General features: G+C 27.8%; 1 protein-coding gene across 1 annotated transcript in view; it reads left to right on the top strand.

The window, feature by feature from the left end:
• The first annotated feature begins 314 nt into the window (after positions 1-314).
• The window catches only part of LOC107448478 (WD repeat-containing protein 17), a 142,662-nt gene continuing 134,697 nt past the window's right edge, over positions 315-8,279 (top strand). The window contains exon 1 of the mRNA XM_043039824.2: positions 315-740. The gene's annotated coding sequence lies outside the window, so the exon portion shown is untranslated. The remainder of the gene's footprint in view (positions 741-8,279) is intronic.

The raw sequence follows: 8,279 nt of genomic DNA, 5'->3' as shown, positions 1-8,279 counted from the left end.
TCTTTCGATAACTTATATTCTAATATTATACTATTTATATTACATTATTTATATTTTGATATTTTACAGTCAATTAAACTTAAATAAAGTAATGGTATACTTTCAAAATAATAGAAAATGTTTTTTTTTCTTTTAGCGAATTCTACCAATATCAAATATTCTTTCCTTTATCAAAATCTTTTAATGAAGAAGTAATTCCCATTGCTGTTGTTATTCAATTAAAATAAAGCTTATTTGGTAAAAAAAAACTCAATAAGTCCATAACTCTAAGATTAACGAAGAAGAAAGAAAGAAAAGGGATTGGAAGCTGACTTGTCAAATTCTCGTTGACAAGCCATTGCTCCTATATTTTTTGTTTGAGAACAATAGGTTATTCCTACAGTTGTGTTTGGAGCGACACTAATTGTTAGAAGATCTGGGGCTTCTGATTCACTTTCAAGACCTAGCAATGTCATTTGAGCTTTTACAAATGGATCTCTCATTAATCTCTTCACATTTGGACTGAATGTAGGTAAAAATAAGAGATCTACGCGTATATCCCAGGGGGATTACCCGTCAAGCTAGGATCGATATGAACGAGTTGGTTCGTTCCCTTGGCAACAGATTCTAGCGAAAAGCAAACATTAATGTAACAAGAAGAGCCCTTTTTCTCTTTTGTACTTATTCCTACTTCTTGTTTTCGCCAAGTACCTTAGAACAAAACTAATGTTTACCAGAACTTAGGACCTCCAAATACTTTGGTGAGTTTATTCCTTTCTGTTATTTATTCTCTGCCCCTATACAAAATTTTCCTTTTTTCCGTCGCCAACACATCCAAAGCCAAGCTAATTTCTGTCTTGTCTGTTCCTGCCAAATGTGCACCATTAAAGAGGCTACTTGATTAGCCATTCATAAAGTCAGGCTGCCTTTTACCACTGTTTTATAATGAAGTCCCAGGAAAAACCCTTTCTTTTCATTTTGTTCTGGAAATGGAATGTTTTCTATCTCTAACGAGTACTTATGGGAGAAAGATGTATGCAAACGTCTACTCTCAATCAGTATTCCTACTTTTCATTAAATAGTTTTACCAGTACAAGTAACTTGAAAAATAGTGTTAGAAACACAATAGGGTTAGTGTTATAAACACATTTATTAGCAAAACAGCAAAAGCGAAAATTATACAGTAAATTAGAAAAAAAAATATTATTGCCATTAAAAACCATGGTTTGGCTATGAATTAGTCTGTTATATTAAATTATTTATTAGTCGAAACTACCAGAATATGGTTAAATTTACCGTGTTTCTTGCTCTATGGAAACACTATTGCAATTTTTACCGATGTGCTTTGGTAATGAATTTGGAGAAATTAACATTAAAAAAATATTGTTTTATATTATGTGTTTAAATTTATGATTGTGGTAAAATTTGATAATTTTATTATGATAACTTAGACAATTGTATAAAAACCCTTATTTGGATAAATATACTTTTCAGTTTTGTATATTTTACTAATGGTAATAAGAAGTATAATTTTGAAAAACAGAATTTCATGTAAACGGTCGCCATATAAATAATAGAACTACCAAATGAATGGTGTTACTACTGTATATTTTGTTTTATTAACCTGTTAGTGCCCAGTGTCATATTTATTGGACAGTTTCCTTTTTCAAAAACATATATTGCGGTAAGACAATTCAAGTTTGTCTTTTATCTAGGAGAATTAAAAGTTTCCATTCCACCATAATTTCTTAGTTATTTAAGTTTTTATCACTAGATGTATAACTATAACGTGCAGGGACATTTCGAACGGAAATGGTAACAAATAGTTTATATTAGCCATTTAGTTGAATAACATATTATACCACTTTCTTCATAAAGTCACTTTTCGCGTCACTTCAATTTAAAAAGTCGGGATAAAACGGGTAAATAGGAATTATAGTTCATTTTTTTACTGGAAATGTCATTACCATGCAGTAAGGTATTTTTACTAAAACTCTTATCTGTGCAGCATTACAGGATGCACTTATTAACACTGCTCGTGCAGGATGCCTTACTTAAACTACCATATAATCAAGGTCTTAATGCACAATTACGCTTCACTAGTCCTCTAGGAGCACTGACGCAAAATCTCATTATTAAAAGAAAACTGTAAGTGGTCATAATAAAGTTGCTTTATTGTAAGCAACAGCACTTTGACACAATATTTCATTCGAAAAAAAACTGTAAGTGGTCATACTAAAGTTGATTCTTACTGTAAGCAGCAGCATTTTGATTAAAAAAACTCATTAGAAAAAAAAACTGTAAGTGATCATAATAAAGTTGCTTCTCATTGTGAAAGCAACTTTGTGAAAGAAAATTAAAAGCTTTTTTATTAAATAAGTGGTATAGAATATGTTAACTAAGGATTTTTTTCCTAGAAATATCTTTACCGTACGGTTCGGTAATTTTACCAGAATTTGTTTTTCACCGTGTACATTTTAATCATAAAAAAATTCTCAACGTTAAATATTTCTGAGTTTCCTAAATTAAAAGCCTTGAAATTCTTCTTCAGAGAAGAAATTTTTCTTAAGAAAATGATTCAAAGTTTATATTTCTATCCTGTTTTGAAAAGCAGAACAACCAAAATAATGTTGCTTTTAAAGCTGGCTAAAAACCATCAAAGGTTTATCCAATTAAATTTAATACAGACATGAAAATTTTTAGAAAATTTACAGTTAATTTTTCTAAAACTACTTTTACAACGTTTTTAAAAGCACATTTATAAGCATAATAAATCAAACTCTTAAAATATTATACACATTCTTATAACCTTCATGTTACAAGCATACAAGTATACATAATTTGAGAACATACAAAAATTTTAAGAATTTAGAATCTTTCATCATTTAGAAACTTGCTTTGTTTTTCTAAAACATCATCAAAAATATTTTAAAATTTTGAGTAGATAATTTTGATAATTATAAAAACACTTGTAAATAAGTTGCATATTCTGCCAATTTTTTTTGTAAAAGCTGATGATTTTTATAAACGCAAAATTGCAAAAATTTCGAAATAAAATTTGAAATGTTTGTTGAAGTTGAAGCATTCTTAAGACCACTGTATTTAAGATAAATAAAAAATTTTAAGTTATTTTTTCTCCAAGTTACGGTATTACTTTTAAGATTTTAATTAGTTCTTTTAAACTTTTACAATAAGCGTAAGAAACTCTGACAAATCCTGATATCTGCGTGGATTATAAAATTAACCGTCTGTGTTCAATAGTTTTACATTAAACTCCTCTAACTATTACCATAATTTGGATTAATATGCTAGTAATTTTACAGTACCTTGTTTTCGCTTATAAAATAGAAACAATTCACGTAAATAAAGTTTAAAATTAAAGATACAAAGTATTATTTAGACTTTAAAAAAAACTTATGTTCCATGCAGACGCATTAAAGAAGCATATTTCAAGATTAAATGCGTTTTTTTTTTAAAAAAAAAATTTCTTGTGAGTTCAAGAACTATTTAGGAAAAATAACTTTAGCAATTAAATAGAAACTGCTTTAAGAATTTAATGTAGCGGATTAAAAATTATTAAAAAAAAGATTTTCTCTCCCTGTTAAAAGCTTAAATGATAAAAATTAGGATCTTAAAAAAAAAAAGAAAAAATTTATAATTTACAAGCTTTACTATATCTTACCCGGAATATGTTTAGTTTTCAAGCAGTTTTATTTAAATATGAAACTAAAATTAAGGTTAATCAAACGGGTGAAATAATGTATACATTGTAATAAAACTCTTTGTAATTATTCCAGAAGGATTAGCATAGCTTTCTAAAATATTCTTAACTATTCAAACAAAATAAGTAAAAACATCGCTAAACATAACTAGTGTACTTATTTTTGAATTTTGTTTAAAAATGTTTCCTACTAGGTACTGAAGCAAAAAAGTCAAAAAGTAAAGATATTTAGAGCTAAATTTTTAAATTAAAAAAAAAAACAATTAAGCACTCTTTATTCATGGCATGGCATTGGTTTAAAAAATATGTCATTTATGACTATTCAGTAACAGTTTCAAGTGGAATTTTCTTTAACGTTTAATGCTGAGCTCTTTTTCAACCCATTATAAATGAACTTTCGTCAAACATTAGTAGTTGTTCATTATGACATGCACTGTTAGAATTTTTATTCTAAAATTATGGTAAAATGACAGACAGCATACTGTCCCTCCAATCAACCGCAAAGTTTACGGTAACGAGCATTTTTTTACTTTTACGGTTTTAAAACCATTTACAACTAGTATGATAAAAAATCATGAATACGAAACTATATGGTTTCAAACCATTTACAACTAATATGGTTTCAAAACAGCAAAAATGCTGTAAATTAGAGACAGTTTGACAACTCTATAGTGCTGCCATCTATTCGTGAAAGAGAGTATAATATTCTAATAGCCCAGGATCATAAATTGGGAAGTACATGACAATGGAATCTCTTCATGTGTTGAAGGGAATGAGGGAAATATTCATCTTCAACACTGGGGCTCGAACCCTCGTTCTGTCTGTCATGAGATTGACAGATTAGCCCATTTGACAATAATATGTAATATGTAGGAACAAATTGGCTTTGTTAGGGGGATCTAGTTGGTGTGATAAAATTCTGGTTGCTCAACCGCATCAGGTGAAGGCAGTTAATAAAATTTTTTCTCACAGTTAACAATTTGAATACCATCTTATTTAGGGGTATTTGACTGTTTTGTTTGAATATGGTTAAATAACAATTAAATAAATTGCTATTTAACCACTTTTTCCGAGAAATTTCAAACAGTGCAAATGCAAAAATTAATTGTTTTAATGTATGTTTATTTGCTAGAATAATAGTAAATAAATAAATAAAAATTCCTATTGTATGTTCAATTTTGCTAATATTTCTAGTAGAAAACGTAATGGACTTGTCTTGTTGTTTATTATGATGCATATTATAGTTAAAAATATAAATAGTTTCAAAGTATATTTATTGAATAGAATCAGTTAAAAGAATAAATATGCCAGAATATTATTTCAATACAGTATATAGAATAAACAGAATCCCAAATAAAACAGTAGCAATCAGACATCAAAAAGAGCAAACAATAAAACAACAGAAAAATTACTCATAAAAATCGATCTATTCTCATAAAATGTTGGCAACATGATAACTTCAAAGTGAAATCTAAAATAAAGCAATAAAACTTTATTTGAAGAATCAGAACAAGACTATCACTGCGATGATTATCTGCGACTAAAAACTAGACAGGATTTTTTTTTATAAGAAAAGTCCTTTACCAAGAAACAGTACTCGACTTTAACACTTACGACTACACAAGGGATTTAGACTCTCCAAATTAAACTAAATAGAAGAATTTTTAGATCAGATGACCAAAAATACTTATAAAGGGAAGATATTCCTGGAAATATTTGAAGTCCTGCGTTTCGATGAATGAGTTTTAGTCGAACTTACAATTCTCAGCAAAATAGAAAGCCTCTACCAGTATTAAATCCGAAATTGAAGAGAGTAAGAAGAAAAAAATAGTGGAAAATGGGCTTAAATGCTTGAGGAAATAGAAAACGAAATCTTGTGAGCTCAAGCGATAGGTTCCACCGGGGAAGGAAAGTTTTGTGTTGTGGAGGGTTGGGTTTTCGAGAGCTTTTTTTCGAAAATAGTGATTTAGTGATAAATCTCGATTGGAAAATTCAGTTCAGATGTCTAATCTTTGAATGATGAAGAAAAAGTATCCAATAGTTTTTAACCAACTTTAAAAAGTAGTAATATATCTCAGAGTGATTTATCAACATGTTAGTTTTATTTGCAGTAAACAAAACAAAATTACGCATCAAATTACACAATGACTAAACACATATTAATATCAGTTATTTATAAAAAAGAAATAATAATAAAAATGCCAAGATAATTGAACATTTTTGTTGCGAAGAGTTGAATTTCAAGAGTTTCTTATTATTTTTATTTATATTTATGTCTTATTATTTATATCTTATTATTTTTAAGAAAAATAGTGATTTGATGATAAATCTCGATTTGAAGATTCAGTTCAGATGTCTAATCTTTCAATGATGAAGAAAAAGTATCCAATAATTTTTAACCAACTTTAAAAAGTAGTAATAAATCTCAGAGTGATTTATCAAACATGGTAGTTTTATTTGCAGTAAACAAAACAAAATTATGTATCAAATTACACAATGGCTAAAAAGATTTTATTATCAGTTATTTATAAAATAAATTAATAAAACTGCTAAGAAAATTGAAAATTTTTGTTGCAAAGAGTTGGATTTTCAAGATTTTTTTATTATTTTTATTTATTTGCTTAAGAAAAATAGTGATTTGATGATAAATCTTGATTGGGAGATTCAGTTCAGTTGTCTGATCTTTGAGTGAAGAAAAAGTATCCAAATTTTTTTACTAATTTAAAAAAGTAGTAATCATATATCTCATGATTACTTATCAACATGATAGTTTTATTTGTAATAAAAAAGTGTGATATTATATAGATAATATAAAGATTTTATTATCAGTTATTTTTTTGAAAAAAATAATAATATAACAGCAAGGAAAATTGAAATGTTTCGTTTGTTTTCAAGAATTCTTTATTATTTTCATTTATTTATTTCAGAAAAATAGTGATTTAGTTGATAAATTTCGTTCAAAAATTAGTTTTGACAATTAGTTCCTTGAAAGATGAAAAGAAAGTATCCAATAGCTTAAAACCAACTATAAAAAGTAGTAATTTAGTTCAAAGAGATTTGTCAGCATGATAGTTTTTTAAAGTAAACAACAAAAAATAAGTATAAAATTACAAATGGTTTGGCGTTCAATTGGCATGGCGTAATGAAAGTATAAGATTTCTTCGCCAATATTCAATGTATTCAGTGTTCAAGTAAAGTCTCATTCAAGGTATGGGAAGATTTCGACTATTTTGGTAATCTGAGCTTGATTTTGTCCTCTGCTGTTTGGATACTACCAAATACTTGAAGATGCTATGAGCACATTTACTGCCATTAAGAAAGAGAATTGATTGCCCAAGTTGAATTTTTAGCAGGTAATACCTCTCACAAAATATCCAGGAGTATAGTTTTTGGTTATTCGAATATTTTGGATAATTTGATATATTTTGAAGATTATGAAATAGCCTTCTGTTTCCCTTATCTCAATCCCTGAAAAACATAAGAGATATTTTCAGTAAAGCTGTATATGCCAAAGGCAAGCAGTTTCAGTCTATGGAAGAACTGAAGGCCGCCATCATTATAACCTGGATTAATTACCTATGCTACCGTCCTCCAAGAAAGACATGTTATTCAACATCGTATATTTTGAGTCATATATAAGCATTGCTTATTGTTGTTTTATTTAGGTTGGTAACTTTTTTTCCCTTCTTACATTTTGGATATTTTTCCTTCCTTAGGTGGGACAGTAGATTTCATGAATATACATGTTTCTCTCTTGTTAATTTATTCATTTTCAATAATATGAACAAAAATCAAGGTTGAATTATTTCTGTGGGAAGCACCTTATATTGTCTATTTACGATCATTAACACTAGATAAACATCATCTGTGGGCCCTAGCCATATTTAAATAATTTTACTAATTTTTCTAATCCTCCCTATTAAAAGAAACCACGTCAAAGTCTACGTTCAGGCAGTCTTTTCATTTCCTTTAAGGTTTTTTTCTTATTCTGTTGCACAAAGGAGGGCTATAAAAAATCTACAGTTCCATTTTATCAGCATTCATTTCTTTAAGATGCCCCGCCCATCTCATTTTATTCAGTTTAGTGGATTTTATTTGATTTATTTTGCTTTGATTATAATATTACATAATTCGAAAGCAATATTTTTGCGGTTATAATCGAGCAAGCTGATGACGAAATTATGTTTTTTCGTTTTTATTTTTTCTAATTCTAATTCATCTTTTTTTCAATTTATCAAATTTTTTATATTCTTTTTCTTTTTGTCCTTTAAAGCTTTTTTTTCTCCTTTTTTAATTTCTTTCTTTGTTTTCTTAATATTCTACTTATTTCATTGGACTCCATGCACATCCAGCTAATGCACAGTAATAAAACTTAATTCTTCCATTCTTCTTTGAAATTTTATCTTTTCTTTCATTCTTAATATATATATATATATATATATATATATTCTACTAAATAATTCAAAGTTTATAACCAATAAAAAGTTGAATTTCAAATGCTGGCAATCCGAGAAATAACTTTGAATTCGGTTATTTTTATTTTGAATGGGAAAATTCAGTGACAAATACTGAGCAATCT

This window comes from Parasteatoda tepidariorum, chromosome X2, assembly GCF_043381705.1.
Source record: "Parasteatoda tepidariorum isolate YZ-2023 chromosome X2, CAS_Ptep_4.0, whole genome shotgun sequence".
In the NCBI taxonomy this organism is placed as follows: Eukaryota; Metazoa; Arthropoda; class Arachnida; order Araneae; family Theridiidae; genus Parasteatoda; species Parasteatoda tepidariorum.
The sequence above is the reverse complement of the archived record's forward strand: the minus strand, read 5'-3'. Positions and strand labels throughout refer to the sequence as shown.